Genomic DNA, 14,956 nt, shown 5'->3' with positions numbered 1-14,956 from the left:
GACACCACAAGTAGAGAGAGTGATAGCGGAAAGAAAAGACCCCAGTTCCACCTGGGAAGGACGGTCAGAGAGAAATGAGGCCTGCCATGCGAGGGCCTGATCTGTCATCCCCAGGGTGTCACGGAGACAAGATATCAGAATGTTATGGTTTTACTGCGTTGAAGGCAGAAGAGAGAGGTTGAGATGAATGAGGACAGAGGGAGAGTTAGAGTCAAGATTTGAGAGCAGGTTTTAACACGTGTTCAGAAGAGCAGTTGCCGTGCCTCTTGATGCTCTGAAGCCAGACTGATGGTCATGGAGACAACCAACAGATTATGTGTGGAGGGTAAACTGAGAGATAGCCAACTTCTCAAGGAGTTTACCCAGGAAGCCAGTGATAGAGATCGGTCGGTAGTTTGCCAGAATGCAAGGGTCGTCAGACAGTTTTCTGAGCAGAGTATGCACAAGAGAGTGATTGAGAAACGTGGGGAAATCTCGGGTGGACCAGGAGAGGTTACAGAGGTCTGCCAGGGCTGTAGCGAGAATATTGTCCTAGATGGTTTTGAAAGGGCAGGGAGTCACCTGTTTTGAAGAGGTTTTCATAGACAGGTGTGACCGGGGAGAGGGAGGATAAAGCAGGGGGAGGGGAGATGGTGGCCGAGGGGAGGCCAAGAGATGTTGTGCCAGAATGGGTGCAGAGGTGCGAGTGGTCTGAATGTCCTTTGTTTTGGTGGTGAAGTGAGCAACCAGGACTGAGCAAGGGGCCTGTGTGGGTGCAGTAGAGGATCCTGCTGCAGTAGGGTTGGCTAGTTCGTTGCACGCTTGAATATGGACTCTTTTTGGATCTTATGGGGTCGGTATTGCCTTTTAAGAAGACTGCAGGCCAGTTTGTCAGAAGGTAGCTCTGAGGATCTCCATTTCCGTTCTAATGCTCTACCACTGGCCTTTAAGGGCAGCCAGATCCGAGTCATACCAAGAGTTGCAGTATTTGGCAGGCTTCAGTCGGACCCTCATGAAAGGGGCAAGAATGCCGAGAGTGTTGGAGATGGAAAGGTGAAGGTTAGTGAGGGCTGTGTCATGGTGGAGTCAGCCGCAAGGGTCGAAAGAGGAGAGTAGGTGGAGGCAAAGGCAGCCATTGACACTCTTTTCATGGGTCAGAAGACCTTGAAGGCGGTTGGGGGTACAGTGTGTGCCAGGCTAAAGGAGAAGACAGCTTCAGGTGTGAATAGAGAAAAGAGTGATCTGTCCAGAAGAGTGCGGTAGTGAGGGGGATTGAGAGAGGGATGTCTGTGGAGATGAGAGCATCAAAGGTATGGCCTGCAGTGTGTGTTGGATCTGAGGGTAAAATGGAGAAAGAAATAGTCACATAGATTGCAGAAAGGTCCTGAAGAGTCGGGGAGACAATATGTATGTTAACATCCCCCTGCAGGAGGAGTTGGGAAGAGGAGGAAAGGAGAGCAAAGGCCAGGTCCACCCATTCCGAGAGGAATAGGGTAGACTGCCCAGGCGGCAGATAGAAGGTGGCCAGAGTAAGAGAGGAGACAGGAGAAAGAGAGAGCCTGCAGAACAAACATTCAAAGGAGTAGGCCTGGGTAGGAATAATGGAAACAGGGATACACTCAGGAAAGATGAGGGCTACTCCAACTCCTGGCCTGTTGGGCCTGGGCTCAGAAAGGATCTTGTAGCCTTCCGGGAGAAGTGTGTCAAAACTTGTATCCGAGCTGTCCTTAAACCATGTCTTAGTGAGGGCAAGAACATCAAGATCCATAAGTTCAAGGAAGGTGGCAGATGTCAGAGGAGTGTTTGACAGAAGAGCAAGTATTAAGTGTGTCAACATGGAGCCGTTTGCCATTTATGAGATACTTACGGGAGGGGTTACAGGGAACAGAAGTCCCCCTCATAAGTGGCAGGAGTGCCTGAGAGATCGAGGCAGGAGGAGGTAGAGGACCGGAAGATGACAAGGATGTCTGTGGGGAGAGTGCAGACAAGGGAACCAGACAGGTTGTAGGTGGCAAGGGAGCCGTGGTAAGAGCGGCCATGCGGTCCGGAGGAGTTGTGGGAGCCAAGGAGGTCATGGAAGCAGATGGCAAGGGAGCCTGTGAGTTGGAAGGTGGAAAGTTGATAAGCCGAGGGAGGAGACTATCAAAAAGTAGGAGGTTAATTGAGGCCCTTGTGCCAGGATGGTACCATTCCGATAGACATTTAGGATGACCCTGAGGTGGAGAGGGCAAGAAGGACCTCCCAGAGGTGTGAGGAAGAGTAAGGAGAGAGCAGAACAACCATGTGAGGAGTCCATAGGTCGGTGAAGGGACAACAAAGAGGATATTAGTGAGAGTCTCTCTGGCGGAAGTACTGACGCAGGTGTCAGTGATAGGTAGGCCTGGGTTGGAGCCCAGTGTATCCTTCTTGAGTTTCTTACTACCAGACTTAGTGAGAGGTGAAGGATAGGAGATGAGAAGCAGTTCAAGAATGTAGGAAAGATAGTAAACGCCATAGCGAGGGCACAGAGTGTGGTCAACTTAACCAGGCAGAGCAGCTGAAGTATGTGGGTTGGCGGGGGTAGGCAGGAGGCACACTGGGGAAATACAAACAGGGCTGGGAAAGGTAACAATGGGAACTGAATAGTAAGGAGCAGAAAACAGACAGAGCATGGTGCAAAGGGAGTGGCCAGCAGCGCTGTCCCTGAAAAACAGATCTGAGAACCTAAAAACGATTTTAAGCTGCAGGTGTACAAACATGTAGGATGAAAACATGCTTAAGTTCGATTTTAAACTAACAATCACATACAATGCAGGATGAAAACACACCTAAATTCAATTCCGAAACTAACAATCACATACAATGCAGAATGAAAACACACCTAAATTCAATTCTGAAATGTAACAGTCGCAGACAAAGCAGGATTAAAACCCACCTAAATTCGAATTAGCAGCTAGCAGACATATACAATGCAGGATTAAAACCCACCTAAATTCGATTTTGCAGCTAACAGACACATACAATGCAGGAAGAAAACACACCTAAATTCAATTTTGCAGCTAACAGACACATACAATGCAGGATGAAAACACACCTAAATTCGATTTTGCAGCTAACAGACACATACAATGCAGGATGAAAACACACCAAAATTCGAAGGAAGTGACACAAATATTGCAGCCCAGCAGTACAAAAGTGGGGGCAGTGGGAGATATGGCATTAGGGAGTGAAAAAGCAATACGAAGTATGCCCATGAGGAAGACAGCAGAGAAAAAGCAGTGAGAATGAATGAAGGGGCCAAGGGTGAAAAGTCAAGATGGGATGATGCAGGCAACAGAGCTAAAGTCAGCACTCACATGATGGCAGAAAATGATGCCAAAGTTCAGGGCACATGGATTAAGTTCCAGTTTAGTGGTGCATGTCTCTGCCAATTGTAACGTGATATGAACAAGGCAGGGGGTGGCCGCATGCCCAGGCAGGCCCAGACAGGAACAGACAGGGCCTTAGATGTGGGCCGGCTTCCACCTCCGGGTGCTCCCATTTGGCTAAAGAGAATTGTAGGCAGCCAATGGGGAGGCCAGGCATGTTAGTGATGGTAGGCCCAAATGCATGCAACAAGGGCGGCCATCTTGAAGAAATCACTGACCATCCCGGCGATGCAGAAAATAAAGATAAATGCCCCACAAAGCATCCAAAGCAAGCAATGATGCGGGTGCGTGCTAAGCAATTTGCTTCAGATAATGGATTGCATTCAGTCAGTCATTTAGTCCGAGTTGTGCACTGCACACCAAAAACGGCAAAAAATGCACTCTGCAGAAATCGTTTTTTTTTTCTTTATATTTTTCTTTTTTTGCATGTAGGCTTGCCAGACGAATACGAGGACCCAAATGGGCTTACCTTATATCCAATGGTCAATAGAGAATGGCTGCCGTGGGGGGAAGCCTTGTCGTAGCACGAGGACTCCTTCTGTTGCATGGGGGAAATTATAGCACATCGCCCTGCAATGTTCAAATTAGAACCCCTCACCTCGTAAAGGCAGTAAAGTTACAGAAACCATGACATGGGAACTTCATGCCATCGTTCATTGCTGCTCTAACAGTGAAAGCTGTGTTGCGTAGATAAGGGTGAAGAAGGATGCCGTATAATCCGACTTGCTGCTGGCAGCCCGCAACATGTCAGATTATATGCTGGCAGCAGAATGTATGTTGTTGAAAGATATTTTGGCATGCGCCAGTCAGGGTTCCGCCCAGGCCACGGAACAGAATCAGCACTACTCGATTTAAAGATTCAGATTGACGAAATTAGAGATGAAGGCAAATCAGCCCTGCTGCTATTCCTCTATCAGCAGCTTTCGACCTGGTGTATCACAAAATCTTGGGTCGCCATCTATCCGCTTTTGCCAACTTTTCCCCTGAGGCTACAGTTTGAATCGTCTCCTTCCTAGGGGATAGATCCATGGGAGTATTCTCAGGAAACGCCAGCACCCCCATTCCCCAAGGATCCTGTGTATCCCCAACACTGTACAATATATTCACAATCCCACTATTTGCACTCCTGGACTCAATCAGGATATCATACACAAACTAGGCCAACGACAGTCAGATTCTCCTCTCTCTCTCCGGCAACTACCACAAAGACTCTTCCACCCTACTCTGTCTACACGACCATCCAAGCCTGGATGGCCACACCCCGTCTATGCCTGAATGACGAAAAGACAGAGCTACTTTTGATAGGACCGCCATCTATGATCAAAAGGCTTGACCCCCAATACTTGTCCTTTAAGATTGGTGGCACACCGATCCGAGTCTCTCCTTTTGTGAAAACGCTTGCTGTATACCTGGAGGCTACGCAATCTCTCACACAGCAAGTCAGTGCCATTGCCTCCTCTGCCGCTTACACGACCAAACTAATCAACGCTTCCAGACCCTTCCTCTCCCCAGACAGTTGCCTCACAATAGCAAGAGCCACCATAAGATCCAGGCTTGACTATTGTAATGACCTCTTTGCAGATGCCACGGACTACAACAATCGAAAGATGCAAGTCATTCAAAATAACACCCTCAGAGCAGCCCAAGCATACCCAAAGTTGAACACATCACTGCAGCTCGAAAAAAAGGACACTAGCTCCCTATTCGTGAATGGATCCTCTTCAAAACAATGTCCATCGCGCATAGGTGCCTGTCCAAGAATGCCCCCCCCCTACTTAGCACAAAGAAAACATAAGAGCCTCCTCCTCCAGACCTACCAGAGCAGCCTATGCCCACTGCATCGTCCAGCTCAAATTTAAACCGGCCAAAGCTGGAGGCTCTGGCTTCCCGGCCTTCGCAGCCAAACATTAAAACCTTCTGCCACCTCCCTTGGGAGTAGAGCACCACTACTGGACATTCCGAAAAGCGCTAAAAACACTGATGCTCATTTAAATCCACTCTGATAAGTTCTATTTGAAACTCAATTAATCAAGGATAGTGGTTCACCTTTGTTTTGAAATAAATGTGTTTATTCTTCAGTTGAGTAACTGGTCACATGGGTTTTCTAAAAAGTGTGTATATTGTTGATTTGAGTAACTGGTCATGTAAAAGTTGATTTAAGTAACTGGTCATGTAACAGCGCCTTGATGCCCCTGGGCCTAGTGCGCTATAGCCCACAAATAAAAAATAAATAAATAAATTAGATGGCATAGATTTATTAATTATTTGTCTTATCCCAATTCTGAGATGGTTACTGCTCTTTTTGGCTGCACTAATACTGCCTTGAATGCCGAGGTGGTTGAACTTCCCTGAACCTGCTCTACCTATATTTAATTGCAACATAATTTGTTCACTGCATTATGATGTAATTTATCTTGTACACACTTTAGTTTTATATGACCAACACGGGCATTGCCTTGTTTCATATTATCAGTTATTTTCTTACCTTTTACCTTGCTTTTCTTTGCCTCACCGTTTGCGTTTTTGTCATGTGTGTTTTTGGTCTTTATCTTTCTGTTATTTACAGTGATTTAATCGCATTTATTGATGTTCTAGTTGCTATGGATTCATGTATGCATAATTTAACTACCTTGCTAGCCCTTACAGATCTTTTCATTGAATATAATGTCATGATTTATTTCCTATTCTCATAGTTCTTTGATTTTATTAGGTTTATTGCGCTATTTATTTTAGGTCTTGGATCCTCAAGTTACCTAGTAAGATCTTGTTATGGGACAGCACAGATGTGCATTAGTTATTCATTTTTGATTTTATTAACTGCTCGAATTATTATGTTTCTGATATTTTATTTTTATTCTTTCTGAATAACGTTGTTCCCTATATGAGCACAATAAAATCAGTTAACTAGAAATAAAAGAAAGTGTCCCAGCCCCACTCCCCTAAAGCTCAGGGAATTGCCATGCGCTGTCCATGAAGTCTTTTTTTTACCCAGTATTTGTTTGTTTTAAGCATTTGTTATTAGGGTAATGCAGTAGACACCACAACTAGTGTCAAATGCATGTGAGAGTGATTGTTTTTTTCTTTTAAGGCGCAACTCTGCCCAGGTGGGAGAGCCCTGTTATGATAATAGTGGTGATTCTAAAAACATGCAATATGTGTTATTTTAAAAACCTCTTATTTTTAAACCACCTAATTATGACTTGTAGTTGCATAGTTCCCACATACGATAAGTAGACAGTGCTCCCTTAGTAAATATCCCATATTGAACCCAGACAGTTCTGTCTATGTAGCCCATGTAGAAAATATTGCATATGATCTCAAATGATAATACGGTGGTATGTTATTCACACATGGGGCCTCATTACACGGAAGGCGGTGAGCCATGGCGCTATTAGCGCCATGGCTCATGCCGGTAAAATACCGGCACCGCCTTGGCGGAAAGGGGATTTACCGCCCCATTCCAAGGTTGGAGGGGCGGTAAATCCCCCTTCCGCCATTGCCCTTCCCCATTCCCATTTCTGCCCCATATGGCTCTATGGGAATGGGGAAGGCGCTAATTACGGCACCGCAATTTTGCGGTGCCGTAATTAGCTCCGAGGTCCCTAAGCGGGTTGAATCCCCCAACCCGCAAAGGGACCTCGTAGTAAGGCGGTAGGGATTTACCGGTACCGGTATTTTACCGGTACCGGTAAATCCCTAACGCCATCCGTGTAATGAGGCCCAAGGTGTTTAGAATACCGTGTGTTTTTACTTTTACCACCAAACTCATAATGAGGCACTTACTAAGTCACTATCATATGTGTCACTGTGGTAGAAACATATGAACCTCACATTCCCTGTTTGGCTTTTCTAATCTATGGCTGCTTTAAAGTAAGGGCCACATTACGAGTTTACTGGACAAGTTGGCTGGCAGATGTATGATCTAGGCCTTCAACACTGCACAACCCATATCAGTATTTTTGTGCCTTAATACCCGAGAAAATCTACACGGAATAGTGGCAAAAGACCATTACCATATGCTGTAATTTTGTTACTTCTTGTATTCCAAACAGAAACCCATGTGGCCGCATTTTTGCCACTTCCTGCCTCCATCCGTCCAAAATGGTGGTACCATGTTATGCAGGGGACATGGCTCTTAGCAGAGGACCTGAGGGGTGGCAGATGAAGGGTACATTCTTGTAGTAGAAGCTCTGTGTCCTCTAGGGGTCTGCTGTGGGACAGGTATAGTACAAGATAAGGAGTCAAGTGATGAGCGGGTTTGTATGTGGAACAGATGTGAAAGAGGTTATGGAACTGGTGAGAGTTCTGCTTTCAAAATGATGGACATAGATAGGTATACACGGCCTTAGCAAATAAGAGTACTTGATGGAAATGTTAAGCAGAGGTTTCAGATGCGATCGGAAAAGATAAACCCGAACTGCAATTCTCCTTTTCAGTTTCCATGAGCATCAGAAACAACCTTTAAAAGTTCCCAAATACCTCGCTTGTATAACAGAGTATTGTAAGAGTGAAGCAAGAAAAGGTTATTGTTATGTAAAAAATAAAGTGCCTTTGAGTGAAAAGGAGCAATTGCTCTAAATGTTAGGCAGCCGTGGTAGGCTGGTTGCAGCCGTTTGACGTGCATGATGTACACTGTGAACACTGTGGGTTGGCACTCATTTCGGAACACTATTATGAAATTAACAGATTTATTTATTTGCATTTATAAAGCGCAGCAGCAGCAGCTCGGAGGCATTGTGGCACTGTTACAGACTGTTGAAACTTAACAAGACAGAAAGTGTTAGCAGTGAGACAATGCAGCTGTTCATGAGGTTACAGCTAGGAACACGTAGTTACGCATATTGGTTAGGATCTAACGAATAGTGAAGTTTTAAGCATTTTGCGGAATACAGTGTAGGATGCCTAATTTCTTAGGGTTGTAGGCAGTGTGTTCCAGTTTTTGGGAGCCAGGTGTTGGAAACTAGACCCTCTAGCTTTGGTTCTCTTGAAAGCTGGTACTAGATCTGATTGGTCAGGTGAGATCTGATGGGTCTTCAGAAAGGTTGTGGGTGATTCTTTCTGATAGGTAAGGTGGGGCATTGGAGGAGAGACACCTGTGTGTTATGGCCGATAATAGCACTCCTGTCTTCATTATAGTAGAATGCAGACTATGATGACCTATCGGAAATCAGTATTTCCTAAATGTTGTCATATCTGATATCAGATGTGATTTTAACATTTAAAGTTATGTTTCTGATGATTCAGGCTCACATGGAGCCTGAGCTTTCATGATTCCTGAGTTTTGGGGGGATTATCAGTGAGAATTGTATTTTTTCAAATTTTTATTTAACTACGTTTAAAAGGATTATATACATATGGGAGCATACTGCATTACATGGAAAATCTTCAGTGAGGCCTCTCTTGTGAGGTTCCACCAGAGGGTATGGTTTCCATCTCTTACTTGAAACCTGGCCTGTTGCCCCCCTGATCAGCTAGTTCATACTGTATGCTACATGTGGAAGCCCCTTTTCTGTCTCAGCCCTGATCAGGGTTGATGGGTGATTTTGTTTTCTCTCCTATTGTAAAGTCATCTCTGGCCATTTCTGGAGCCCAATCATCTTTGGATGGAGGGTTCCAAAGGGGGGGGTGCGGGGGTGAAGGGAGAAAGAAAGTTACGGACTGCAGCTGTCAATTCCAAGTCAAAGCTGCTGACAGAACCTACTCCTACTCTGATTGATTGGCGCGGGTCCCTCAACTCTAGGTTTGAGGCTCTGCATAAATAAGCCACACAGGTAATGTATGAAAGGGGTGTTTGTGGGCTGGCTAGCTAGGCTAGCAGTAGCACATCCCACGTTTGACACCACATATGAAATGTCACTTTGTGCAGAACTAGGACTGAGAAACGCATACGTAGTTCAAGGGTTTTTAATAATACAAGTTTGTATTAGTCAGGCTCTGCATCACAGAAAAGAAACTATTGTTCATAATTGTTTAGATAAATGATTTGCGATATGATACTACTTTGTGCACGTCAGTTTCTAAGCCAACATTAACCTGATGGTGGCATGTGCTAATGTTTTGCCCTTTTGATGGGCTTTGTCAAGGTGTAGCATTATGCATAGGCAACTTTGGAACAAATAACATTCACAAACCCCTGTAAGGAGTCAGAAGCAGTCGTGGGTTAGTATCATTGTGCGTATCATTTTTGCATGTTATTAGTTCCCTTAATCCTTAGTTATGATTGGTACCCTCTGCTAAGATGGTAGCAACCTGCGTTGATCAAAGGTTCACAAATAATTGTTTGCCAACAATAATACATCCTTATATAAGCAGTGTGTGTTTCTTTCTATAAGAAGAATATTTTACAAGTACATTTCGGTTATTGCTTATTAAATGAGATTTTCTTTAGTGCACAGGTGTGCATCTTGGTACGGTTGGGATCAAATGTCCAATGATTGCAATCATGGTTGCTAAAGTGGTTTCTAGGTCTCTTACTAGTGTTCGGTATAGCCCTCTAGTTTGCTTGTGCATTAGGCACTGGGTTCTTGAATGTTCTTGTGATTCTAATATATGTTCTTCTGGTTAGGAGTAGGTGGGTCTGTGTGGTCTGGATTCTGGATGGTGGTGCTCCGCTGTCTGCAATGTTTGCATTGGACATTTGCTTCCAACCGTCCCAAGCTGCACACATGCATGTTTTTCCATTCTATGCTTCCTCTGTCAGTGCTTCCTGCCTGGAGTAAGTGAGGCTGGTCTGCAGTCGAAAGCTGTCTCCATGGGACAAGGCTGGTAAGACTTCCCTTCATCTGACCTTTCATTAAAAAAAACCTTGCTAGTGCTTTCTACAAGTAGAAAAATAGCATTCCTTAAAGGGACAGCTCCCTCCGCTTAAGGTACATGTTTGCATTTGGCTACCAGCTTTGCCAAAATCTCTAGAATAACTGAGACTATGGTTTGCCTGCTGAGGTAGTTGTAACCTGTGAGTGTACAAAAGGGGTTTGTCCAGATCAAGTTGGGCTCAAAATTGGATTTCTTGATTCATATGTTTTTATTAGATGAAACCAAGAAAGTCTATAGAGCAGCCAACACATGTTTCGCCCATACAGTGTCCTCTTCAGGTCATACAATTGACAAAAAATAAAGTGCACAAATGTACATAAGTAAACAATATCCCAAAATCCACAAGTTGAACACAAAACATAGAACAATTTAAAATTCTATTTGGCAAGGCCCAAATGCAAAAACAAATCCAGTGAGAAAAAGACAAAGATAGAGATAAAAAAGAAAGAAACAAAAAATTATAAACAATAGGTTATTGTTTTGTTGGACGAAGTCTCAAAAGCTTGAAGATAATGATGATTTCCCTTGTGTCTCAAAAGTCCTGTCTAGTGCAAGTTCCCACCTCATTGAAGGTGCATGATTGATAAACAAGACAATCGCTAAGGTTATGTTCCATTATGTACTTCAAGTGTCCAAAGTTACAATGGACGACCAAAAAAGGTGTATGACCACCCACAAAAACACCAAAGAATACTCTGTACAGCTTTACTAATGTGCTAGGTAAAAGATGATGAGGAACCTTTTGTTGAGTACTAACAAGTGGACCCCAGCGCCCTCTAGTCCTTGTAGTTCAAAAGCATGTGGTGTTGCATATATTGAAACGTTAAACAGAGGAAGTAGGTTCCTCTACTCTTTTTGTAAAATAGTGCAATGTTATTTCATATATTTATGTGCCACAAAAAAGTACAAGTGTCACACTGTAATTTAAGTAAAACCCACTCCAATTTTTATTGGGTGGCCATTTTCTTTCTTAAAGTTGCCCTATATGATGACATGCGTCCACAGCACCTTTCTCAAATCAGGGATAATCTTCAAACCAAATATACAAATTAAATTCATCAATTTTAATTAATTTGCAAAAGAATTAATGTAGCATAGTTCACCAATTAAACAGCATTGTGAGTATCCTAGAAATAAAACATAAAAATCAAAACCAAGTATGATTTCATATTATCATTGTAGTTTCATCGGATTGTAACACATATATATAATGCAAAATGGTGTTTAGAATTAATTTCAATTTGCATTGTTCATAACATTACAGACATGAGGTATAGGTTAAGGGAAGGAAGATTAGGAAAAGAAAAAGAGAAAACACAAATGCACAGTTGGAGAAACAAGAAAAGTCGGTAAGTTTCCTTCGTTTATGCAAGTGTCATTAGTGCACACAGCGTATATATGTACAAACACTATAGTACTGCTATCTCATTGGTGGATGGCCACCTCTTACCTATTTTATTTGTCTGTGTTGCCAAAGTCTTGAGAAATTGAAAAAGTCATGGATTTAATCCCCCCCGATGAGTGAAAACGTATTTGTTAATATGTATATTATTATTATGTTGGCAGTGTTTAAATAGCTAAATCCAATTCCTATTGTCTAACTGTGGTTAAATCCATGTTTAGCCTGTCTTTATTTTTAGTAAGTGCGCATTAATAGTTCATGCAAAATCGCTTGGGCGATCGTGTGCGTTCAACATTTGTCTACGTACTTCATTTGAGATAGATTCCCCTAGGGCCGTGCAAGGTCCTGTTACTAAAGGGCTTACCTCAAAAGTTCTAGGCGTTTGCCGTCTCTGTATTTGCTTCCACGTTCTTTCGCGGTCGGATACCTAGTAAATTGCGTTTGTTGAATGGAGTCATGGAAACGTGCGTAGTCCTACCTCCGTTTACATTATGGCCGCCATATTTAGGGAAACTTCCCATAGCTTCTTGTTGAAGTGCCAGTTCATGTATTGCCTAACACTTAGATTTGAAGTAACCTGATTTTAAAAGACTAATGATTTGGAACATTGTTTATACTAATCCTACATCCACAAGAATAAAAGTATATATATATATATATATATATATATATATATATATATATATATATATATATATATGCTGATAATTGGACAATTAACATTGCACTAATGTGCTAGGTAAGCCTCAATCCTGCACTATGCACAAACCTGTATTAATGCCAAAAAATCCTTACCAACTAAAATTGGTTTCAAAAGTTCTCTAGCTCAATACTCCTTACAACAACTAAGTCACTAAAATTCAAACATATTACTGTAATTACTAGTACTCTCTCGTGTCATTCAGAGTGCCATTATGAGACGTTTCAACTGGAAATAAAAGGTCTTACCTAGTGTGACTTCTTTTTACAGGTACAGATAATGTAACGGTTGTCCTCTAGTTGCTTCTTATTTCCCTTTAGAGAAATAAATATAAAGCGATGCACACCCAAACCAAGTTAATAATTAACAGACAACACAATTACCAGGTAGTTTAAAACACACAGAGCTGAACCAACGCTTACAAAATACACTGGGTAGTTTAACACCCAGCTCCCTTATGGGCTGAAAAGTGGCGTTCCGCGTGTCTACAGGCGCCATTTTGCATATACTTGTAGATATACTGGTTATGATGTCACATGTTGGCATGTGATGTCACCAACATCCCTAATTTGCAGTATCAAGTACTCTACGTACATCTTTCATTTACATGCGTAACCAAATATAAATTAGGCAATCACCGAAAATATTATAACCTGTGAGTGTACCCTGCTTTCTGGTGGGAACACATGGGTGCAAAAGGGGTCCCCTCTTTAGTTCCTCTGGGAACCACAAGCCCTCACTCAACAATGAGAAACTATGTTTCAAATTGAGTGTGTCCTCCCACATATTCCTTATCTTTGATAAATCGATTTCCAGCTTGCTGGCCTCGGAAATTTTCTCACAGTAGAGGGCACTGCGCGTCGACATCCCTCGAGTCTGTGTCCCTCGAAGGACTCCGTATTGGCGCCGACGTCACCATAGGTATAAATAGTCTTGTACAGCGTCTGTTGCTCAGTTCCGTTTTTCCGCGCTTTGTAAGCCTTTGAGACACAACGCTCGGTTCTACTCATCGAAAATCTTCGAAATCTTTGAAAAAAATTATATCCTGGCTTTAAAAAATGTCTAAACTGTGGAAAGAAAATGTCATTAACGGATCCTCACAGGATCTGTTTGAGGTGCTTGGGATCAGAGCACCAGTGTTCGGAATGTGAGGACTGCATGTCTATGACGGCGAAAGCCTTGAAGGAGCATAGGGGGAAGCTACTAAGAGATAATACAGTTAAACCTTCTACCCCTTCAAAATTGTCCTCAGCTGAGTCGAGACATTTGTCTCCTCATCAGAGAAAGAAACATTTCTGTTCGAGATCTCAAATTGGTTCCCACCACTCTTCGAGATCGAGACACTCTAAGAAGAGGCGTCATAGATCTCCCTCCTCTTCATCCTCGAATTCCCCAGAAAGGGTCACCTGCCCCACTAAACACAGCTCTCCAGCTAAGTGGGAAGAATTTCGCATGAAAATGCTTAGAGTATTCGAGAAAGCGGCCTTGACCCCCTCAGAGATGCCTGGAGGTGATACCGCGGGTGAAAGTTCAGAGAAACAAAAACGCAGTGAGTCATCAAACCCGGCAAACGAAAACCCTCGAGAATGTCACAAACCCTCGAGTAAGGACAAAAAAACATTGGGTAAAACTGCAGCATTGACGCCATCGTCGAAGGTACCTTCGACGCACAAATCCGTGTCGTTGACGCCGTCGACGACGACCCCGATGAAGGACACGTCCTCGAGGCCTCAAACCTCAACCAAGACATCGGCACCGGAGGTGTCGAAGGTCCTGCCCAAGGCGTCAAGAGTGGGGTCGACAATATTGACGACACTGAGTAGGATTCCGGTCCTCTCGAGTACATTGAGGCCCTTTTTCGAGGTTTTCAATGCCATTTGCGAGTTTGTCGAGACCTGTAACGTCTACTTCGACAACAACAACCTTTTCCCAAGCAGTATCCACAAATTTGGCTCCTTCTTCTCTGGAAATGGGGTCTGATTATTTCAGAGCTTTATCCTCTATATATGAGGAAGGGGAGGACTCTGACAATGAGATACCTTTTGGGTTACAAAGAACAACAGTACCCATTCCAGAGGAACTCATTTCTGAGGAAAATAGATTGAAAGATCTACAAGAATCTTTACAAGATGCCAGTGGCATAGATACTTCTCCAGAGGCAGGATTTGCTAGGCCAGAACCTGGAGAACATGCAGAAATGCCTTACAAAGCCCTTATGGCTAGAATCATGCAATGTATGGGGTGGACAACACCTGCACCCTCTTTACAGCAAGATGATCTTACTGACATCTTACATAAAGGGCCTCAAGAAGATCCTATAGTCCCATTTCATGCTGCATTGCAGAGTAAAATAGCTGCAAATTGGGAGACACCTGAAGTTATCCCTGCAGTAAATAAAAAGCTCTCTGCAAAGTACAGAGTATCTGCTTCAGACCCTGAATAGAGTTTGGTAGTGGTGGCAGCAACGTCGTCAAATAGTAAGTCGGTATACCCCACTATACCACAAGACAGAGACGACAAAAGATTTGATGCCATGTCTAAAAAAGTCTTTTCAGCATGCAGTATGGCATTTAAGTCGATTAACGCTACTTGCACACTAGCTAGATTCAGCCAAACCCTTTGGGAGTGCACTTCATCAGCGGCTGACTGTCT

At 43.4% G+C, this 14,956-nt stretch overlaps 1 protein-coding gene across 5 annotated transcripts in view; it reads left to right on the top strand.

Moving 5' to 3' along the window:
- Positions 1-14,956, top strand: part of LOC138525768 (prolactin receptor-like) — a 1,166,304-nt gene that overhangs the window by 620,306 nt on the left and 531,042 nt on the right. Inside the window, exon 2 of one of the 5 annotated variants that reach the window (XM_069635967.1) lies at positions 10,087-10,151. The exons of the other annotated variants lie outside the window; for them this stretch is intronic. The gene's annotated coding sequence lies outside the window, so the exon portion shown is untranslated. The remainder of the gene's footprint in view (positions 1-10,086; positions 10,152-14,956) is intronic. 5 annotated transcript variants of the gene reach the window in all.

Source organism: Ambystoma mexicanum, chromosome 7p (genome assembly GCF_040938575.1).
Source record: "Ambystoma mexicanum isolate Mex_15411 chromosome 7p, UKY_AmexF1_1, whole genome shotgun sequence".
NCBI classification, from domain to species: Eukaryota; Metazoa; Chordata; class Amphibia; order Caudata; family Ambystomatidae; genus Ambystoma; species Ambystoma mexicanum.
The sequence above is the reverse complement of the archived record's forward strand: the minus strand, read 5'-3'. Positions and strand labels throughout refer to the sequence as shown.